At 45.4% G+C, this 9878-nt stretch overlaps 1 pseudogene; it reads right to left on the bottom strand.

Annotated features, from left to right (window-relative positions):
• Positions 1-6453: 6453 nt before the first annotated feature.
• Positions 6454-7538, bottom strand: LOC137305432 (interleukin-13 receptor subunit alpha-1-like; annotated as a pseudogene).
• Positions 7539-9878: the final 2340 nt, after the last annotated feature.

The following is a 9878-nucleotide window of genomic DNA, read 5'->3' on the forward strand; positions in this document are numbered from 1 at the left end:
TGAAGTTGGTGTGAGTTGGTGTGAAGTTGGTGTGAGTTGGTGGGAAGTTAGTGTGGTGTTGGTGTGAAATTGGTGTGGAGCTGGTGTGAAGTTGGTGTGGAGTTGGAGGGAAATTGATGTGAAGTTGGTGGGAGGTTGGTAGGAAATTGGTGTGAATTTGGTGTGGATTTGTTGTGAAATTGGTGTGGAGTTGTTGTGAAGTTGTTGTGGAGCTGGTGTGAAGTTGGTGTGAGGTTGGTGTGGAGTTGGTGGGAAGTTGGTGTGAATTTGGTGTGGAGCTGGTGTGAAATTGGTGTGGAGATGGTGTGGAGTTGGTGTGAAGTTGGTGTGAGTTCGTGGGAAGTTGGTGTGGAGCTGGTGTGAAGTTGGTGTGGAGTTGGAGGGAAATTGGTGTGAATTTGGTGTGGAGTTGTGAAATTGGTGTGGACTTGGTGTGAAGTTGGTGTGGAGTTGGAGTGAAATTGGTGTGAAATTGTTGTGACGTTGGTGTGGAGTTGGTGTGGAGTTGTTGTAAAGTTGGTGTGGAGTTGGTGTGAAATTGGTGTGGAGTTGGTGTGGAGTTGGTGGGAAGTTGGTGTGAAGTTGATGGGAAATTGATTTGAAGATGGTGGGAGGTTGGTAGGAAATTGGTGTGAAGTTGGTGGGAAATTGGTGTGAAGTTGGCAGGAAGTTGATGTGGAGCTGGTGTGGAATTGATGTAAATCTGGTGTGGAGTTGGTGTGGAATTGTGGGGAATTGGTCTGAATTGGTGTGAATTTGGTGTGAAATTGGTGTTATGTTGGTGTGTATTTGTTGTGGAGTTGGTGGGAAGTTGGTGTGGAGTTTTTGTGAAGTTGGTGTGAATTTGGTGGGAAGTTGGTGTGGAGTTGGTGTGAAGTTGGTGTGAAGTTGGTGTGAAACTGGTGGGAGGTTGGTCGGAAATTGTGAAGTTGGTGGGAGATTGGTGTTAAGTTGGCGGGAAGTTGGTGTGGAGTTGGTCTGAAATTGGTGTGAATTTGGTGTGTAGTTGATGGGAAATTGATTTGAAGATTGTGTGTGGTTGGTTGGAAATTGCTGTGCAGTTGGTGGGAAATTGGTGTGAGTTGGTATTAATTTGGTGTGATGGTGGGAAGTTGGTGTGAATTTGGTGTGAAGTTGGTGGGAATTTGGTGTGAATCTGGTGGGAGTTTGGTAGCAAATTGTGAAGTTGGTGGGAGATTGGTGTTAAGTTGGTGTGAGTTGGTGGGAAGTTAGTGTGGAGTTGGAGGGAAATTGATGTGAAGTTGGTGGGAGGTTGGTGTGGATTTGTTGTGAAGTTGGTGTGGAGTTGATGGGAAATTGATTTGAAGATGGTGGGTGGTTGGTAAGAAGTTGGTGTGAAATTGGTGTGGAGTTGGTGTGATGTTGGTGGGAAATTGGTGTGAAATTGGTGTTAAGTTGGCAGGAAGTTGGTGTGGAGCTGGTGTGGAATTGGTGTGAAGCTGGTGTGGAGTTGGTGTGGAGTTGTGGGAAATTGGTCTGAAGTTGGTGTGAAGTTAGTGTGAATTTGTTGTGAAATTGGTGTGAAGTTGGTGTGGAGTTGATGTGGAGCTGGTGTGAAGTTGGGGTGGAGTTGAAGGGAAATTGGTGTGAAGTTGGTGGGATGTTGGTAGGAAATTGGTGTGAATTTGGTGCGGAGTTGTTGTGAAATTGGTGTGGAGTTGTTGTGAAGTTGGTGTGGAGCTGGTGTGAAGTTGGTTTGGTCTTGGTGTGAAGTTGGTGTGGAGTTGGTGTGAAATTGGTGGGAAGATGTTGTGAAGTTGGTGTGGAGTTGGTGTGAAATTGGTGTGGAGTTGTTGTGAAGTTGGTGTGGACTTGGTGTGGAGTTGGTATGAAGTTGGTGTGAGTTGGTGGGAAGTTGGTGTGGAGTTGGTGTGAAATTGGTGTGGAGTTGCTGTGAAATTGGTGTGGAGTTGGAGGGAAATTGGTGTGGACTTGGTGTGAAGTTGGTGTGAATTTGGTGGGAAGTTGGAGGGAAATTGGTGTGGAGTTGTTGTGAAGTTGGTGTGAATTTGGTGGGAAGTTGGAGGGAAATTGGTATGAAACTGTTGGGAGGTTGGTCGGAAATTGTGAAGTTGGTGGGAGATTGGTGTTCAGTTGGTGTGAAGTTGATGGGAAATTGATATGAAGATGGTGGGAGGTCGGTCGGAAATTGTTGTGAAGTTGGTGTGAATTTGATGTGAATTTGGTGAGAAATTTGAGGGAAATTGGTGTGAAGTTGGTGTGGAGTTGGTGTGAGTTGGTGTGAAGTTAGTGTGAAGTTGGTGGGAAATTGGTGTTAAGTTGGTGTGAATTTGATGTGAATTTGGTGAGAAATCTGAGGGAAATTGGTGTGACGTTGGTGTGGAGTTGGTGTGAGTTGGTGTGAAGTTAGTGTGAAGTTGGAGGGAAATTGATGTGAAGTTGGAGGGAAATTGGTGTTCAGTTGGCGGGAAGTTGGCGTGGAGCTGGTGTGGAATTGGTGTGAAGCTGGTGTGGAGTTGGTGTGAAGTTAGTGTGATGTTGGTGTGAAGTTGGTGTGAAATTGGTGTTAAGTTGGCAGGAAGTTGGTGTGGAGCTGGTGTGGAATTGGTGTGAAGCTGGTGTGGAGTTGGTGTGAAGCTGGTGTGGAGTTGGTGTGGAGTTGTGGGAAATTGGTCTGAAGTTGGTGTGGAGTTGGTGTGGGGCTGGTGTGAAGTTGGCGTGGAGTTGGAGGTGAATTGGTGTGAAGTTGGTTGGAGGTTGGCAGGAAATTGGTGTGAATTTGGTGAAGTTGGTGGGAAGTTTGTCTGGAGCTGGTATGGAGTTGTTTTGAAGTTGGTGTGGAGTTGATGTGAAATTGGTGTGAGTTGGTGGGAAATTGATTTGAAGATGGTGGGAGGTTGGTCGGAAATTGGTGTGAAGTTGGTGTGAATTTGGTGAGAAATTGATGGGAAATTGATTAGAAGATGGTGGGAGGTTGGTAGGAAATTGGTGTTAAGTTGGTGTGGAGCTGGTGTGGAATTGTGGGGAATTGGTCTGAAGTTGGTGTGAATTTGGTGTGAAATTGGTGTTATGTTGGTGTGTATTTGGTGTGGAGTTGTGGGAAATTGGTTTGAAGTTGGTGTGAATTTGGTGTGAAGTTGGTGGGAAGTTGGTGTGGAGTTTTTGTGAAGTTGGTGTGAAATTGGTGTGAAGTTGGTGTGAAATTGGTGTGAAGTAGGTGTGAAATTGGTTTTAAGTTGGTGTTGCAGGTTATACGTCTTCCTGACTTCCTGCTGTTGATCCCATTACATTTTTCATAATTCTCAATGAATATACATTCTATTGAGGAATAAAATTGACGGAAAGGTGATCCACTCATGACTATTTAAAGAATGGGCCTATACTCTCTGGAATTTAGAAGAATGAGACAGGATCTCATTGAAATATGTAAGATTAGGAGGGGACTTGACAGGGCAGATGCTGAGAGGCTGTTTCCCTGGCTGGAGAGTCTGGAACTAGGGGGCTGAGTCTCAGGATAAGGGGTCGGACATTTAGGACTGAGATGAGGAGAAATTTCTTCACTCAGAGGGTCGTGAATATTTGGAATTCTCTACCCCAGAGGGCTGTGGATGCTCAGTCATTGAGAATATTCAAGACTGAGATAGACAGATTTCTGGACCCTAGGGAAATCAAGGGATATGGGGATCGGGCAGGAAAGTGGAGTTCAGGTCAAAGATCAGCCATGATCTTATTGAATGGTGGAGCAGGCTCGAGGGGCCGTACAAACTATTCCTGCTCTTATTTCTTATGATTATGATTCTTATTTTATCCAACTCCAAATATCACAATGTCTTTGTCCGCTCTATCCTCAGTAAAACCAAACTCAGCACAGGTCAGCTGTAAAAAAATTGGATTCAGTGGGAATTGATTTTATTGATTCAATGGGAATTGATTTTATTGATCCAGTGGGAGTTGATTTTATTGATCCAGTGGGAGTTGATTTTATTGATCCAGTGGGAGTTGATTTTATTGATCCAATGGGAGTTGATTTTATTGATCCAGTGGGAGTTGATTTTATTGATCCAGTGGGAGTTGATTTTATTGATCCAGTGGGAGTTGATTTTATTGATCCAGTGGGAGTTGATTTTATTGATCCAGTGGGAGTTGATTTTATTGATCCAGTGGGAGTTGATTTTATTGATCCAGGGGAAGTTGATTTTATTGATCCAGTGGGAGTTGATTTTATTGATTCAATAGGAGTTGATTTTATTTATTCAATGAGAGTTGATTTTGTTGATCCAGTGGGAGTTGATTTTATTGATCCAGTGGGAGTTGATTTTATTGATCCAGTGGGAGTTCATTTTCTTGATTCAATGGGAGTTGATTTTATTGTTACAGTGGGAGTTGATTTTATTGATTCAATGGGAGTTAGAATCATAGAATCATAGAAGTTTACAACATGGAAACAGGCCCTTCGGCCCAACATGTCCATGTCGCCCAGTTTATACCACTAAGCTGGTCCCAATTGCCTGCACTTGGCCCATATCCCTCTATACCCATCTTACCCATGTAACTGTCCAAATGCTTTTTAAAAGACAAAATTGTACCCGCCTCTACTACTGCCTCTGACAGCTCGTTCCAGACACTCACCACCCTTTGAGTGAAAAAATTGCCCCTCTGGACCCTTTTGTATCTCTCCCCTCTCACCTTAAATCTATGCCCCCTCGTTATAGACTCCCCTACCTTTGGGAAAATATTTTGACTATCTACCTTATCTATGCCCCTCATTATTTTATAGACTTCTATAAGATCACCCCTAAACCTTCTACTCTCCAGGGAAAAAAGTCTCAGTCTATCCAACCTCTCCCTATAAGTCAAACCATCAAGTCCCGGTTCCATCCTAGTAAATCTTTTCTGCACTCTTTCTAGTTTAATAATATCCTTTTCTATAATAGGGTGACCAGAACTGTACACAGTATTCCAAGTGTGGCCTTACTAATGTCTTGTACAACTTCAACAAGACATCCCAACTCCTGTATTCAATGTTCTGACCAAAGAAACCAAGCATGCTGAATGCCTTCTTCACCACCCTATCCACCTGTGACTCCACTTTCAAGGAGCTATGAACCTGTACTCCTAGATCTCTTTGTTCTATAACTCTCCCCAACACCCTACCATTAACGGAATAGGTCCTGGCCCGATTTGATCTACCAAAATGCATCACCTCACATTTATCTAAATTAAACTCCATCTGCCATTCATCGGCCCACTGGCCCAACTTATCAAGATCCCGTTGCAATCCTAGATAACCTTCTTCACTGTCCACAATGCCACCAATCTTGGTGTCATCTGCAAACTTACTAACCATGCCTCCTAAATTCTCATCCAAATCATTAATATAAATAACAAATAACAGCGGACCCAGCACTGATCCCTGAGGCACACCGCTGGTCACAGGCCTCCAGTTTGAAAAACAACCCTCTACAACCACCCTCTGTCTTCTGTCGTCAATCCAATTTTGTATCCAATTGGCTACCTCACCTTGGATCCCGTGAGATTTAACCTTATGTAACAACCTACCATGCGGCACCTTGTCAAAGGCTTTGCTAAAGTCCATGTAGACCACGTCTACTGCACAGCCCTCATCTATCTTCTTGGTTACCCCTTCAAAAAACTCAATCAAATTCGTGAGACATGATTTTCCACTCACAAAACCATGCTGACTGTTCCTAATCAGTCCCTGCCTCTCCAAATGCCTGTAGATCCTGTCTCTCAGAATACCCTCTAACAACTTACCCACTACAGATGTCAGGCTCACCGGTCTGTAGTTCCCAGGCTTTCCCTGCCGCCCTTCTTAAACAAAGGCACAACATTTGCTACCCTCCAATCTTCAGGCACCTCACCTGTAGCGGTGGATGATTCAAATATCTCTGCTAGGGGACCCGCAATTTTATTGATCCAGTGGGAGTTGATTTTTTTGATCCAGTGGGAGTTGATTTTATAGATTCAATGGGAGTTGATTTTATTGATCCAGTGGGAGTTGATTTTATTGATTCAATGGGAGTTGATTTTATTGATCCAGTGGGAGTTGATTTTATTGATTCAATGGGAGTTGATTTTATTGATCCAGTGGGAGTTGATTTTATTTATCCAGTGGGAGTTGATTTTATTGATTCATAGAATCATAGAATGGTTACAGCACAGAAGGAGGCCATTCGGCCCATTGAGTCTGTGCCGGCTCATTGTAAGAGCAATCCAGTTAGTCCCATTCCCCCATAACCCTGCACATTTTTTCCCTTCAAGCATTTATCCAATTCCTTTTTGAAAGCCTCCATTAAATCTGCTTCCACCACCCTTTCAAGCAGCGCATTCCAGATCATAACTACTCGCTGCGTTTGAGTGTGAATTTTTGCGAATGAGAATTTTCTCCTTGCAAGTCAGAAAAGTCAGCTGGTTTCACCTATATAAATAAAACACTGGAAAATGCACCATTCATGATGTCACCAGGTCATAACGCACGTGATCATCATCCACAGAGATCTCCTCATCCACACACACAATGAAAGTGTCCTCCTGCGATCCCTCATTCTCACCAAGTTTCCCTCCCCTTTCTGAAAGACAGTTCAGCTGCTCCACTGTTGTCACCTTACAGATTATTTCTTCTTCCGCTTTGAAAGTCAGGCTTCCCTTGGGTTGTTTATTCCATGTCGAGTAGTCTCCGTTCGAGTCTCCAAACATGCCTTTAAAAGGTTTTCCTGGATCAGGAATTGGCGGTAGGATCAATATCTGAAGCTGTTTCAAGGAGGTCAGGAGCACGATTGCAGCTGCTGCCAGTAGTATTGGGATGATGATAAGCAAAACAACCTTCCAATTCCAGCTTTGCCCCATGTCTTCCCCAAAATATTTTTCGGCGCTCCATTCACTCCACAGTCTCCGCAAAAGCTGTGCTTGGCTTGTACTTGGACAATGTTCTTAACACGAGTGTTTGCGTCAATAATCTTCGCCGTTGGCTTGGTATAACTATGCAATTTCCAGCGACTGCTCATGCTGCTCCTCACTCTTAGTTGATAATTCACACACTTTTGGTTCCAGTGGGCAGGGACCTCCCAGATTATGTCAAACACATTGTCAGTCTTCAGTATATTTATACCCCAAGGAGGACACAGTTTCACAAAGCTTTTGCTTTCCAGATTGTAGAAGAACGGCTTTATCGTTACACCAGCACTTACTCCTGTGACACAAGTATTCAAGTCCAATTTATCATCCAACTTATCGCCATGAAGATGGCAACCAGCAGTCCTGCCATCTTTTGATATGTAACTGGTACAGTTCTGAATGACTTCCAGCCCATCTTGCCAGTAATGGAAGTCATAGACTGTGTCTGATGGTGCTTTATGTCCAAAGTCCCAAGTACAATTTATATATTCAAAGTTGTAATAAACACAGCTAAAGTTTCTGACAGAAGTTTCTGCATCACCTTCTTCAGGAGGGATGTATATTTCAGTCCAATTGCTTTCTTGACAACCACAGCCCTCAGGCTCCACCAATGCCTTCACTCTGAAAGTGATGCCCGGTGTTAAGAGTGGGAGTTGATTTTATTGATCCAGTGGGAGTTGATTTTATTGATCCAGTGGGAGTTGATTTTATTGATCCAGTGGGAGTTGATTTTATTGATCCAGTGGGAGTTGATTTTATTGATCCAGTGGGAGTTGATTTTATTGATCCAGTGGGAGTTGATTTTATTGATTCAATGGGAGTTGATTTTATGGATTGTACAAGATTTTGTTTTATGGATTTGGTGGTGGCTGTTTTTATACATTCCATCACAAAGTTAGACTGAGACAGGGTGACAAATTCAGGTTTACAACTGGCCTAATGTCTATAATATAATCTCATCATAATCCTGCTCAGAAAGGCATATTTATAGCCAAGAGATTAAATTATAAAAAGAAATGAGATATGGCACACACTTAATACCAGCTAGGCCGCTCAGAACAGAGAAAATAAGAATAGAGAGAAGGAATGGGATAATGGGATAGTGAAAAGAGTGAGGGTCCGAGAGTAGGAGAGAGAGGGGAAGGAGAGAGGAGTGACAGCTGGATAGAATGGGGAAAGATGCAGAGAGGAATAACAGACAGAAAGAATGGCAGCCGGGGTGGGGGGAGGTGATTGAGCGCGTGGGTAATCCGCCCAATAAAAAATGTCCGTTTGATCGCGAGTCAATTGGAGCCACTTAGCGTGGCTTCCGGGTTTGCCGTCCGAAAGCTGCGCAGCAGGCGGACTGCACACCCGCATCACAGGCTGTCAGCCGGAGGAGCTCTATATAAAGGGGCAGTCCTCCAAAGGCTTTTGCTGGAGCAAACACCCAGAAATCACAATGGAGCAGCACAGGGGAAAGGCTGCTCCACTGACTCCTCACTCCAGGTGCTACTTGCCGGGGTGAGGAGGAGGAGGGATCTCTTTTACCCAGCGGACGGGAGGAAGTGCCCTGCCTCTGCCACCAAGAAGGCCTGGCTCGAGGTGGCAGAGGAGGTCACCAGCAGCAGCAACATCTCCCGCACCTGGATCCAGTGCAGGAAGTGCTTCAATGACCTAACCAGGTCAGCCAAAGTGACTACACTTACTGATTCTCCTACATTCCGTGGTGCATTCCCCACCCAACTCATTCTGCCCTGCCGAGACTACTCCATCACATCACTCCTCACACCCACTTAAGGCTCATCCTCAACTTACCTGCACTTCCTCACCTCCCCATTAGTCACCCCACCACTACCACTCACCCCAATCCTGATCCAATGAGATGTCTCTGTCTGATACTCACTGTCTGATGCACCTCCTTCACGGTCAGCCTCACCCAAACCAATGCATTCATCGACTGACCACTTCACCCTCACTCCCTCACACATCTGTACTTTCTCCCCTTCTAGGAGAAGAGAGTGCAAAATGCATGCGAGAGGGCGAGGACTGGAGGGGGGGCCACAACAAATAGTGGCCCGCACAGAGGCGGAGGAGGAGGCCCTGAAGATCACCGGCACCCTCGAGTACCAGTCCATCGGGGACGCTGAGACTGGCACCCCACAAATGTCTGGTGACATAACTTTAACACAACATGACACATCTGCGATGATCTACAGGACCTTCAGCGACAGCAGTAACGGGAGTGGGCAATTCCTCAGAGGAGTTTCTGGCCTCTGAGGGCGCAATGTTACATCTTAGCGAGCCATCCACCAGCTCAGATACTCACACCTCGGTGGATCCTAGTAGTCAGTTAGTTGGGTTGGCACCTGGTGAGTCACCACACACAAGTGAGCACAAGCAAACACTGTGACAGGGGCAGCTGTGGAAAGTCCATGTCGGTGGGCGCACTCCTCTCCAGGCTCTGCTCAGCTGGACGCAGATGCTGAACCGCGGGGGCCAGCCTTTAAAAGGGGAATGATCGAGGGACAGCAACACATTTGCGAGGTACTAGAACAGGTGCCTGCACATTCTCCACAATAGCACAGAGGATAGAGGAATTTTTTAAAAATTCGTTCATGGGATGTGGGCGTCGCTGATGAGGCCACCATTTATTGCCCATCCCTAATTGCCCTTGAGAAGGTGGTGGTGAGCCGTGTTATTGAACCGCTGCAGTCCATGTGGTGAAGGTTCTCCCACAGTGCTGTTAGGAAGGGAGTTCCAGGATTTTGACCCAGCGACGATGAAGGAACGGCGATATATTTCCAAGTCGGGATGGTGTGTGACTTGGAGGGGAACGTGCAGGTGGTGTTGTTCCCATGTGCCTGCTGCTTTTGTCCTTCTAGGTGGTAGAGGTCGCGGGTTTGGGAGGTGTTGTCAAAGAAACCTTGGCGAGTTGCTGCAGTGCATCCTGTGGATGGTACACACTGCAGCCACGGTGCGCCGGTGGTGAAGGGAGTGAA

The sequence above is a fragment of the Heptranchias perlo genome, chromosome 40, assembly GCF_035084215.1.
Source record: "Heptranchias perlo isolate sHepPer1 chromosome 40, sHepPer1.hap1, whole genome shotgun sequence".
Classification (NCBI taxonomy): domain Eukaryota; kingdom Metazoa; phylum Chordata; class Chondrichthyes; order Hexanchiformes; family Hexanchidae; genus Heptranchias; species Heptranchias perlo.